Below are 13,705 nucleotides of genomic sequence, written 5' to 3'. Positions count from 1 at the left end.
TTTCTGTTTTGATGATGATCATGCAACAACAGTTATATTGTGCAAAATTTATTTATTTACAATATTTTGGTAGATACCTTTTGTAAAAGTACATTTTAATGTCTATGTACTCCTGTATGCTTTCCGAAGAATAACAATAGTTTTTGATTTGTTTATAATAAAATTACTTCACCACAGTGACGTTGTCTTTTCACTTCAGACAACAACATCCCGGTGGCGAGTCGAACCACATGGCTCTGGGCCATGGTGCGCTTTGGGGAGTTTTTCCTATGAAACTACTACATGGATGACACTGGCTGCCCGAACTCCACATGATGCAAGAATGAACTGTGCTATCTACTTTTGCTCTAATGCATGGACGACTTGATGTGTAGCGTCGTGCGGTGATCGTCCAATATCTGTTGTGTGTGTGTAGCATCGCTTTTTTTTTTTATGATAGCAAGGAGCGGGTGCTTGAAATATATACTGGAGACAAAGGAGGTTGAAGGCTTTGCTACGGGTGGTTGGGTTTGGGGGAGGGCAATTAGTTGGGGTAGATACCATATTGGACTCTCTCTTATTGATGTTACATGCTATGATTGAGGCAATGTATCGGGTGAAAACGATCAACATTAGTTGTGTGGTGATAATAACATGATTGGTTCAAGCACTGCATCAACATAAAAACATCTAGGAGTTTGGTAGTTGATTTGCATTTGCTGAAAGAATAGTATGGTAGGTTTAGGGGCAGCAAAACATCAGGCAAAAGTGGTGATCATGACATGTGACATGGGGATGATCATATATGATGCAATGATGTTCTAGCTGTCAGGTTTGGACCGGGCTTAATTTGGCTTCATATACTATAGACCTACTTGCATTCATCTTTGGATTAACTAAGAAAGTAACAATGGGTGCTTTTATGACAGGTTCGATAAATTTGAAGTAATAAAATGAAAACGTGGCGAGACAACCATTATTGATTACTAGATCAATGTGTATGTGTCTTTAAATTGTCCAAATCATAAAGTAAAAAATGCAGACAGTTCCACAAAATCATTGATGCAGTATAATTGGACACACTCTGTTTTGTTGTAAATTATGAAAAGAAAATAAATCATGGCCCTTGCAACTGAGCGAGATGAATAGAGATCACTTCAGATGGTTGCCTTGATCAAAGGCATGGAGAGTAAACACGAAACCGAAATCTTCAATGAAAAATATATATACTAGTGTTTCCCTCGTTCAGGCTCCACAAATTTAAGGACACACACGATCCTATAAGTTGTCACTCATCTGAGCATAATATGATACTTCCTCTATCAGAAATTTACTTGTAGCTCAAACGGATGTATTTTAGTGCCAGACACATCCGTCCGTCCGCCCTTTGAGTGACAAGTAATTCCGAACCCAGGAAGTAATAGTTAATTAAGCACGTGACAAAGTATTTATTTGTTTCAGCGAGGCCGACAAATCTTGCAAGTCACAACAATGAAGGCGGACAAATCTTGCATTGTTTTCGCACAAAATTCTCGTAATATACATCGTGGGTAGTACAACTCAAACCACACAACAACATGCTCCGTGGTATGCACAATCTTTAAGACATCTTACTTGCCGGGGACAAAGTTGGTGGCAAACGCCCATGCGTTGTTGTTGACTGGGTCAGCGATGTGGTCAGCGAGGTTCTCAAGTGGGCCCTTGCCCATGACGATAGCTTGGACAAAGAAGCCGGACATTGAGAACATGGCGAGGCGCCCGTTCTTGATCTCCTTCACCTTGAGCTCGGCGAACGCCTCGGGGTCGTCGGCTAGAATGAGAGGGTCGAAGCTGCCTGCTGGGTATAGTGGGTCGACGATCTCACCGAGTGGGCCGCTGACAACGCGGTACCCCTCGACGGCACCCATGAGCACGACCTGGCATGCCCAAATAGTTAGGATGCTTTGCGCGTGCACAAGGCTGGGGTTGCCGAGGTAGTCGAGACCACCCTCACTAAAGATCTGGGAGCCGGCCTTGAACCAAACGGCCTCGCCAAACTTGACGCCATTGCGGGCCAGGGAAAACGCAACCAAGTGCCCCAAGCATGGCCCAACGACAGTGGATCACCTCTAGCTCCCGGTTCTTGGAGAAGGTCTCCGGGTCAGCTGAAAGTCCGGCAGTGTCCCAACCATAATCACCAGTGAACTCACCCGTGAGGTAGCTCGGGGGCTCACCGGAGAGTGGGCCGAGGTACGACACACGGTCGGCGCCGTATCATGGGCTGCCAGAGGAAATCTGTTTCGCCTTCGCCGCAGTCTTGCGCATGGTGACGCGGGCTTCACCGAAAAGAACCGATGACGACACGTTCTTCGCCGCCTTGCCGGCAAAGGTCGAGGAGGAGAGGGACATGGTGGTGGTCGCCATTGGAAGGCTGAGCAAAGTGTCGGCTGTATGGGTTCTACAAGAGATGAGTGAGTGTGGAGATGCCTTGATATGAGAGGGAAGGTGGCTACTTATGGCAACGGACGTGGCATAGCGCATCGATTTGGTGTGTAAGCTGACAACACAAAGATGGATAGGGAGAAAAATCTGCAGCTTCGATGCCATTGGTGTTGCACCAATCTCTTGTTCTCAGAACACTTGGCGCAATGGGAGCCAGGAAATGTTATCGCCGTGAGCTTGTGGCTATAAGTAGCTGTGACTAGGATCTCCTTGGAGACAGCTGATTGGATCAAGTGTATGAGTGAGATCTGCAGGTTGGCATGCACGAGAAAGCATCGCGCAACGTTATACCGCGCGCACTCTGGTGAGCTGTTGTCCTCACGAATCTTTTAGCTTTCTGAAAATCAAAATAGGATGTACCATCTCATCCTAGTAAAAGATCACATTATTGGGGAAAGTCCATACATAAAGCTAGGTATACCCATTTTTACTCTCATGAAGATTGTAGGTCCATTTAATTGACATTCTACTGATAAGTAAATTAGTTTATTCCCGAATTAAATTAAAGTAGAGACTCATTATGCTGCCATAGAAACAAAAATATCACGTTTGGTAAAAAAACAAGACTACTAATTTTAACCTTGAAAGAAAATGCTTCTCCTTTCATTGTAATCTCGAAAAGAAAAAATGGAGTGCCTGACATTACCACATAAATTGGGAAAAATGAAATGACGGAGACTATTACTTCTAGGTGAAACTAATGTTAGTTTAAGATTTCATTTTCCCAAATTTATGGGATAACACACACATCTATAACTTCGTTTTTAATCTGAGCCTAGATGACTCCAAATAAATTGCATGCATCTAATTATGCATACTATTATTGTTTCACTATATTGCAATATATATTCACATACTTCGAAATCTGAATGCTTATTCAATTTCATCAACATGCTTATAATTTTGGGTTAATTATCCTTTTGCCCTCAGTCGTGTCCATTTGCTCAGTTTTGCCCTCGGTTGCGAATTGTGTTCAGTTTTGCCCCTAGTGTGCCCACACCAACTCGTTCCGTGAAAACTGGCGTCTCCGTCAGGTCAACCTTTTGACTCAGCCCTTACAGGTGGGACCAGGCGGCAGAGACGCGCTAGACGATCAGACCGGTGCACGCGCAGCTTGTGGGACCCAGCAAAGAGCCGTTGAGCAGAGAGCCGTTGCGGGTGTGCTATATAAGCGGGCGACAGAGAGCGGCACGCGGTGACCACGGCGACAGGGAGAGCGGGCGACACACAACACGGTGGTGACCATAGCGATAGAGAGAGAGGCGGTTGGACGATAGCTGTGGAGGGCGCGGCGGCGTTGAGATCCCCTTCGGCTCCGAGCTCCATGTCTTCTTCAAGCTCCCGCACCACCTCATGGATGCAGATCCCGGCGCGCGTGGAGATGCCTATCTTCGTCTGTCCACGGTGTCGGTGGGCCGTTGATCGGAGGATTTCTCACACACCGAGGAACAAGAATCGTCCGTTCTACGTGTGCAGGGAGAATGGGGTAAGAATCGGGGCATTTGCACCATTTTCTTGATCGGGATCTTTGAGCAATGGGTTCATCTGTTTGGCGTTCATGCAGGTGAAATGTTTCTTCCTTTGGGTCGATGCTTTGGCCAAGACTCTGATGAATGAACTGCAAGAAGAGTATGAAGAATGGTTGCGCATGCTGCCCCGAACGACAGTGGCCGCAACACGAGCTCCGGAAGAAGAGATGGAGGGCGAAGCACACACTGACAGAGAGCTAGCTGTTGCTGTTGAGCTTAGGATGTTGAAGAAGAAGGTTAGGAAGCTTGAAGATCAAGCATAAATACCCATTTACAATTACTTTTGGGCATTTATAGCTATGGTAATCGCACTGGGTGTAATGTTGAAATTATATGGAAAGGCATGAATTATGGAGGAATTTATAAGCTTGAAATTGTATGAGAAATTCACCTTTTTTAAATGTTGGTCAAAGTTGTTTAAATGTTGAAAAAAGAGAAGAAATGACCAACATTTAAAAATGTTAAAAAAAGGGAGAAGAAATGAGAAATTCAGAAATCAATGAAATGCAACTCTCTGCTCTGCCTTTCTGTAAAAAAGAGGTTCCTTTTTGGGCCAAATTCAGAGCGGAGAGCCAAGTGCCGGCTAGACTAATGGGCCAACTGCATCCAAATAGGGCCATTCGAGGGTGGGCAAATGAGGTCTCTTGCGTGTTTTTCTGTTTTTTGTTCTGATTTAATTTAGGCAGTAAATTATTTTATTTAATGCTGAAACTTTTTGTGGAAGCTAATTGAATTATTCGAGAGCCAATTAAGTTTAGAATTCTTTTGAAGCTGTTAAATATTTAAGAGCAAAAAATTGGTGCAGCTGGGACTTGAACCCAAGACCGCGCGGGTTTGTGGCGTTTAGGGCTGCGCTGGTAACCGCTAGGGTAGATAGAAAGACTTTGACATGCCTAGGGAAGGAAGCTATAAATAGTGAGACCGTTACTTGGTTTAGGGTTTAAAAACACACGTTTGTACTGAATATTTACACACGCGTGAGAGTGGTTTTCTTTTGTTTTGAACTGAAATTTTGAAGGGTTGGAAACGTATGCTTGCACTGCCACATGATTCTGGTTAGAGTGGCACTTGGTTTAGGATTTAAAGGGAATAAATATGCACGTTACTTCATGACTTGGTTTACGGAAGAAATGCGCATGTTTGGGCACGAACATTTTTGAACATACATAATAACTTGGATAGATAAGATGCAACACACGTACCCTTACATAGATGGGTACCCTACATAGTCCAGGGACACGACACGGCACGCACGACATAGAAAAGCAACAAAATAAAAACGATAAAACTAAAACATGACGAGCTTGATGAACAAACTTCACACCGGGCTCGCACCCCTTCTTGAACATCTTCATCTTGACCTTTCTTCCACCTTGGCCGCGCGCCCCTTCAACACCGTCTTCAACTTCATTCCTCCTCGTCGTCGTAGGGAAAGGAGTGCATCTGGTTTTCAGTGGGGAAGATGCACTCGTAGTTGGTGAAGATGTTGTACATCGTGAAGATGGACTCGCAGCCGCACCAAAACACTTGGCCCAGGAGCTCGCACGCGTCAAACGGGTTGGTGAAGGTGACTGTGGGCAGTAGGAGGATGCCGGTGTGGTCACGAACCTTGTTGATGGTGTACATCCTAGGCGAGCCCCGTGGGAGGTGGGCATAGCCGACTCCGAGGAAGGCGCGGGTGAGGTCGACGGACCCCCTCCACCTTGATGTCGCCCACACACGGAGCTCCCTCTCCACGAGCACGCCCAGTGGGTAGCGCAGCTCCGACACGACAGGTGGTCGAAGGAAGGTCGGCCCATTGTACTGCATCTTCACTTGGTCGCTTGGAGGGATCGTTCGCTTGGGTGTTTGAAGTTGGAGAGAATGGATCTGAATTTTGGATGGCGAGTGGGAGAGGAAGAGAGACACCCCATATAAATAGGCCTGTGGGAGGGAGATGAAGAAACAAGGGATTAGAACGGTACGTGTGTGAATCCGGACGCGTGTGTGTATCCTTTAAGTTATGAACCCTTAAATTTTGGCACGGAAATGATGCATGGGGCGCGTGCGTGCATCTGAATCACCGCATGGAGCTCTTTGACCGGGCGCGTGCATCTGACTCACTGCCGTTATCTGAAACAATGCAATTCTGAATCAATACGTGCATGGCCACGTCGCTCGCCTCGCTCGCATGCATGCACGTCCGCCTCCCCACGTCGCCGCCCTTCCCATGCATGTAGGCTTGGAAAGGCTGAAATGGGCAATTAAATGCGCTCAGGCCTAGACAAAGAGGCAGGCCAACGGTCTATCCAGCGCCCCCGATACGTGTTGAGAAAAAAATAGCCTAGCCAATCAGATTGCATCTCATGGATCGCCCCCTCCTCCCCGCAGATATCTTCTAGAAGGTTTAGATCGATGGTCCTTGATCGCCGCTAGGGTTAGATGGACGGTCCCTGTTCAGCGCTAGGGTTAGCGGGGTTTGGGAGGGGTTTGGAGCAGTCAAATATAGGTTTGACCAGATTTCAAATGAGCATAATAAATTAAATGAAAATTAGAAAAATGAAAAATCTGCGCACATAGTCTTCTTATGTCATATACTAGCGATTTATGTTGATAAACAAGGTTTACATACATTTAAAGGAAAAGTTCATGTGTATTATGTGATATCTCAAGTATCTCAAACTCTAATGAAGTGAAGAGAAGTGTTTTGGGGAAATGAACATGAAAATTTCAAAAAAAAAAACTCACCACAACTTCATTTTGGAGTGACTAAGAAGGATCCAGGCTTAGTTTTTCATTGATATTTTAGAGTTGTTTAAATCTTGGTCAAAGTTAGGTTTGACCAGAATTCAAATGAGCAAAATTAAAAAAAAATCAAAAAATGGAAAAACCAGCGCACATAGTCTGTATATATAGAATATATGTGTAGGAAAGGTATTTGGCTGATTTAGACAAGGTCGAAAAAAACCTTTCTTAGAAATGAGGCCATTTACCCTACCTTTGGACTCCTCTTTTTTAGCACATTTTTCGTGAAAATTTCAAAAACCTCACCACAGCTTCATTTTGGAGTGACTAAGAAGGATCCAGACTTAGTTTTTCATTTTGATATTTTAGACTTGTTTAAATCTTGGTCAAAGTTAGGTTTGACCAAAATTCAAATGAGCAAAACAAAATAAAAATAAACAATCAAAAAAAAGGAAAAACCAGCGCACATTGTTTGTGTATATAGAATATATGTGTAGGATAGTTATTTGGCTCATCTAGACAAGGTCAAAAAAATCTTGCTTAGAAATAAGGCCGTTTACCCTACCTTTGGAGCTCTTTTTAGCACATTTTTCATGAATGTGAGTTTACCAAAGTTTTGAAAGAATTACAACATCCATATAGCATGTCAAATTTGTAGTTGTAACATAGGTCCAACATCATTCAAACATAGTTCTAACATAGGTCCAACATCACTCAACAGAAATACAATATTACTCATAATGTTTAATAATTATTCATAAATAGTGTTGGAGCTTCTGTTTGTTCCTTGAGCTTCTTGACATCACTTTGCTCCTCGTGCATCTTGTGCACACTGCTTCTTCTCTTCTCCTCTTGGTTGTCGGTACCTTGCGCGTCTTCTTCAAACCTACTGCAGAGGTGTGCAAAACATAAAGGGTAGTGATATAATGTCAAGTGATAAATGTACAATAGTAATTAAAAGATTTACATACCTAGCAGAACTCACAACAATAGAAGGTTGGTCACCATTTGGAGCCTCACTTGGATCACATTTGGAGCCTCATTTGGATCACCATTTGGAGCCTCACCTGAATCATCATTTGGAGGATATTTTGGATCATCGTCAAAATCATGCGGCTGTTGACCATCATCATTTGGAACCTTGTCAAAATCCTCATCTGATGCAACTGGCTGTTGATCTTCAATTCCATCATCTATTGAGGCAACTGGCTGCTGACCAACATTTTCATCGAAGCCTTCATCGAAACTCTCTCCGAACGTTGGATCTACTATGTTATCACAATAATTACCGAAATGACCAGACCCACCACACCTTGTGCACTTACGCTTCCTTGCTCCAAGTCCAGCTCTTCGCTGCGAGGTCTGATTCGACTCTTCCTTGGTCTACCTGTTGCTCTCTTCAGAACTGGAGCGCAAAGCTTGAATCCAGGGTCCACAATGTCCCATTGTTGTTTTCCTTCCATAGCAGGCAAGGCATACGCATATGTGGCCTTGAACCTTGCAATAGAGTAGTAATCATGCACATACTGTTTTACGTTCCTTGCTGGACCTGGGAGAGAAGTGATGAAAAACAAGGCATGAATGCATGGCAACCCAGTTATCTGCCATTGCCTACAACTGCAAGTTCTATCTTTTAAATCCACTGGATATCCCCATTCACTCTTCTCTTTATCCAAATATGATATCTCTGTTGTGGTACCCGAGCAAAGAGTCATGTTCATTTCCAAGCCTGTTGTTTTCTGCTTCAATTCATTCATCACGGCAGGGATGATAATGTGGCTCATGAATTTTGCCTTGGCTATTCCTGCACGATAATGAAATTTCTGCATGTATTCTATCATTATCCTGTCAAGCAAATCCACCACATAATGACCCTTTAGTTTCCGTATCGTTGAGTTGAAATACTCTGCTAGATTATTGTGCACATAGTCAACTTTGCTTAGTTCACTGAATTGGCTTCTGACCCATAACTTGGAGTGGTGTGTTTCCAAGTATTCTTTCACTTTGGGATTCATGTATAACTGCCTCAAGTGGTAGTTCTGCTTCTTTACACTGCAAGTCAAAGATGCTGGCCATAAATTATCGGTATACACCTTTCCTTTAAATTTCTTCACAAAATTTGCAGCAAGGGGACGCATGCATTCTCTATGCTCTATTCTAGGGAACACATTGTCAACGACCACTTCTAAACCTTTGCAGGCATCTGTATGAATTACCAACCCATTGGGATGTGCAATAGCCCAGCGCAGATTATGCAAAAACCAAGTCCACCTCTCCTCAGACTCTGTCTCCAGCACACCGTACGCAACTGGAAATACAAAACTGTGTGCATCAACTGCACAAGTTTCTACTAACTATCCCTTAAACCTCACTGTGAGAAAAGTAGCATCAATAGCCAAATAAGGCCTGCAGCCTACCAAAAAGCCGTGGCGACAAGCCTCAAAGCAGACAAAAACCCTCCTAAAGCATTTCTTCGTCTTTGTCACACCCCTGAATGTGTACTCCAAGGTGTGGTGGTCAATATCTAAAATACTACCTGGGCGGGTCCTCTCCACTTCACCTTTGAATGCGTACAACAATTGAAAACTTTCCTGCCAGTTACCATAAATAGAATTCATAGCATGTTGTTTACCATTGAATAACCTTATGTATGGTAAATCTATCTTGAACTTGTCTTTGATGTTCTTCTGCAATTCCTTTGGACCCACTTGCTGGTTTTCTTTCACCTACTTCTTTACTTCTTCTGCCACCCATCTTGACTTTGCTCTACTGACTGTATCCTTCCTAAGGGTTGATTCCTGGCATGTGTGCCTGAAAGGGTTCACTTTAACCTGAAAATTCATGCTATTTCGCATTTTAGATGCAAGCATCCTCCATGGACAACCCTCAGTTGGACAGTGCACTCTGTAACGTACTTGATCGCTCTTGTCAACTTTAAAAGTACGTTCTACCTTGATGCAGTATGTCACAAGTGCATTTCTACACTCAGTCATGCATGCAAAAATGGTACCTTCTTCCGTATGAGGGATCAAAGGGTCCTATTCAATAACTGCAAGGTCTTCGTCTTCACCCACCGCGTCGTCATCCACACGGACCGCATTCTGAGCCTCATCTTGGTTTTCAGCCCGAGGTGCCCATCGTAAATTCTGAATAACATCAGAATATAGATTCTCTTCATCAACCCCAGAATTGTAGGAATCAGGCTCCACTTCAAGGGGGGGCCTACTGCCGGTGCCCACGCTTGTCGAGCCACCATGTTTTCGTGCACCAACTGAACTGTTCTGGCTAGAGCTGCCATTACGACGACTTGGTTCTCCCCGAGATGTTGCACTAGCCATCCTAGGTCCAAATGCCTGCTCAATCACATCAATTTGCAGCCTCACATGAAAATTCTCTTTCTCCTTATGCCTAGCAAACATGATAGCCAACTCTTCATCATTACTAACTGTCACCCATCTCTTTTCCCATCATAGTATTTGTATTCCACTTCATCAAGCAAACCCCAAGGATATTGACTACAAATTACCTCCCCAAATTGTCTGAAACTCCAATTACAAGCCATTGGCAACCGATAATCGAAACCTCCTTGGAATTTCTTCTTAATCTTTGCATTCAACATGTACCTGTCCCTTCTAATGTGCACCAAGAACGCAAACCGCAACTCCATCCTAACCGACGAAAAACAGAGACGCAATCAGCACACTAACCGGGCAAACCAACTCAAATCGACTGCTCAAATGCACAACTAAGCTCAATCTAAATAGGAGGCGTGACTTACCCCTCGTGGACACGGCGTATCTATGGCCTGATGATGCATGCATTGCCAAATACTCCGGGGTCGCCGCTGCTCGCCATTTCGCCCTGGGGTGCACCCTCGTGCTTTAAACAGCTCCACCAGCCCCCCACCTATTAGCGCTCTGGCCGGACGCACGGAAGGAGGCCGCGGCGCGGGTCGAGCAGGTGGCGGGCGCCCCACCCATGGCGTCGCAGGAAGGTGGCGGGCGCCGCAGGTAGTGGTGGATCAGGACGGCCGCGGCCACGACCGCGGTAGTGCAGCTGGTGGCGGCGTAGGTGCTGGCGGCGGCGCGGGACGGCCATCCGGCGGACGGGGCAGAGTGGGCACGTCGAGTTGGCAGGTTATTAGAACCCTAGGATTGATTTGGGGATTTTTTTTTGCACGGTCCCACATGTCAGCTCCGAACCCACGTCCACACGGTCCCACGTGTATGCTCCGGACCCACGCTACCACTAACGCCGGCGGACGGAATGGACTAAAATATGGCCGTTTGGCCTCGTCATAGTAGCTGCGCATGGACTAGGGGCAAAACTGAGCACAATTCGCAACTGAGGGCAAAACTGAGCACATGGACACCACTGAGGGCAAAAGGATAATTAACCCTATAATTTTCACTTATAATTATGTATGTTTGATTTTTGTATATTTAGATCTTAAAGTTGGACAGGAATCTGATAAATAAATACAAGTTGTAGTTCTCTAAAAGGCAAATCTTGGCGTGTGGTTGATTCTAATGCCGCCCTATCTTTCTGTTTTGGTGATGATCATGCAACAACATTTATATTGTGCAAAATTTATGATAGCTATCTTTTGTAAAAGTACATTTTAATGTCTATGTACTCCTATATGATTTCCGAAGAATAACAATAGTTCTTATTTTGTTTGAAATTAAATGAGCACAAAATAGAGACTGCCGTGTTGATCTATAGGTGGATGTCCACCCATCGCCGGCTCCAATAATTTGCCACCCACCACAATTTCATAGCATCGATGCCTTCCTTCTCGCATCCCGCTCCTCAACTAAATCGATTACCTCCCCACAGTGACACTGTCTTCTCAATTTAGGCAACAACATCCGGTGGTGACTCGAACCACATGGCTCTGGGCCATGGTGGGCTTTGGGGAGGGTTTTCCTGTGATAGCAAGGAGGGGTGCTTGAAATATATAATGGAGACAAAGGAGGGTGAAGGATTTGCTATGGGTGGTTGAGTTTGGGGGAGATCAATTAGTTGGGGTGGATACCATATTGGACTCTCTCTTATTGATGGCACATGCTATGATTGAGGCAATGTATCGGGTGAAAACGATCAATATTAGTTGTGTGGTGAAATTGGGTAAGAAAATAACATGATTGGTTTAAGAACTGCATCACACATCTAGGAGTTCGGTAGTTCTTAGTTGATTTGCATTTGCTGAAAGAATAGCCTAGTAGGTTTAGGGGCAGCGAAACAACAGCCGAAAGTGGTGATTATGACATGGGACATGGGGATGATCGTATAGGATGCAGTGATGTTGTAGCTGTCAGGTTTGGACCGGGCTTAATTTGGCTTCATATACAATAGACCTACTTGCATTCATCTTTGGATTAACTAAGAAAGTAACAATGGGTGCTTTTATGACAGGTTTGATAAATTTGAAGTAATAGCACGGAGGTACTTCTTCGATGGAGAAATCTAACAATGCTTTCCCGTGTGACGATGGCATGTGCGCATAGAAGCCAAACGTGGCGAGACAACCATTATTGTTTACTACATCAATGTGTATGTGTCTCTAAATTGTCCAAATCATAAAGTAAAAAATGCAGATAGATCCAAAATATCATTGATGCAATATAATTGGACACACTCTGTTTTGTTGCAAATTATGAAATGAAAATAAATCATGGCCCTTGCAACTGAGCGAGATGAATAGAGATCACTTCAGATGGTTGCCTTGATCAAAGGCGTGGAGAGTAAACACGAAACCGAAATCTTCAATGAAAAATATATATACTAGTGTTTTCCTCGTTCAGGCTCCACAAATTTAACGATACACACGATCCTATAAGTTGTCAATCATCTGAGAACAATATGATACTTCCTCTATCAAAAATTACTTGGGGCTTAAACGGATGTATTTTAGTGTCAGACACATCCGTCCGTCCGGAATTATCCATTTGAGTGACAAGTAATTCCGAAGCCAGGAAGTAATAGTTAATTAAGCGCATGACAAAGTACTTATTTGTTTCAGCGAGGCCGACAAATCTTGCAAGCCACAACATTGAAAGCGGACAAATTTTGCATTGTTTTCGCACAAAATTCTCGTAATATACATCATGGTAGTACAACTTAAACCGCACAACAACATGCTTTGTGGTGTGCACAATCTCTAAGACATCTTACTTGCCAGGGACAAAGTTGGTGGCAAACGCCCATGCGTTGTTGTTGACTGGGTCAGCGATGTGGTCAGCGAGGTTCTCAAGTGGGCCCTTGCCCGTGACGATAGCTTGGACAAAGAAGCCGAACATTGAGAACATGGCGAGGCGACCGTTCTTGATCTCCTTCACCTTGAGCTCGGCGAATGCCTCGGGGTCGTCGGCTAGGCCGAGAGGGTCGAAGCTGCCTCCTGGGTATATTGGGTCGACGATCTCATCGAGTGGGCCATCGGCAACGCGGTACCCCTCGACGGCACCCATGAGCACGACCTGGCATGCCCAAATAGCTAGGATGTTTTGCGTGTGCACAAGGCTAGGGTTGCCGAGGTAGTCGAGACCACCCTCACTAAAGATCTGGGAGCCGGCCTTGAACCAAAGGGCCTCACCAAACTTGATGCCATTGCGGGCGAGCAACTCAGGGAAGACGCAACCAAGTGCCCCAAGCATGGCCCAACGACAGTGGATCACTTCTAGCTCCTGATTCTTGGAGAAGGTCTCGGGTCAGCCGAAAGTCCGGCTGTGTCCCAACCATAATCGCCTGGGAACTCACCGGTGAGGTAGCTGGGGGGCTCACCAGAGAGTGGGCCGAGGTAGAGCACGCGGTCGGCACCGTAGCATGGGCTGCCAGAGGAAACCTGTTTCGCCTTCGTTGCAGTCTTGCTCATGGTGACGCGGGCCTCACCGAAGAGAGCTGGCGACGGTATGTTCTTCACCATCTTACCGGCAAAGGACGAGGAGGAAAGGGACATGGTGGTCGTCCCCATTGGGGAGCTATGTCTGGAG

General features: G+C 45.0%; 2 pseudogenes; both read right to left on the bottom strand.

Annotated features, from left to right (window-relative positions):
- Nucleotides 1-1,455: 1,455 nt before the first annotated feature.
- Nucleotides 1,456-2,437, bottom strand: LOC119325242 (annotated as a pseudogene).
- Nucleotides 2,438-12,880: 10,443 nt separating this feature from the next.
- LOC119325241 lies at nt 12,881-13,705 on the bottom strand (annotated as a pseudogene).

The sequence above is a fragment of the Triticum dicoccoides genome, chromosome 6B (assembly GCF_002162155.2).
Source record: "Triticum dicoccoides isolate Atlit2015 ecotype Zavitan chromosome 6B, WEW_v2.0, whole genome shotgun sequence".
Lineage (NCBI taxonomy): Eukaryota > Viridiplantae > Streptophyta > Magnoliopsida > Poales > Poaceae > Triticum > Triticum dicoccoides.
The sequence above is the reverse complement of the archived record's forward strand: the minus strand, read 5'-3'. Positions and strand labels throughout refer to the sequence as shown.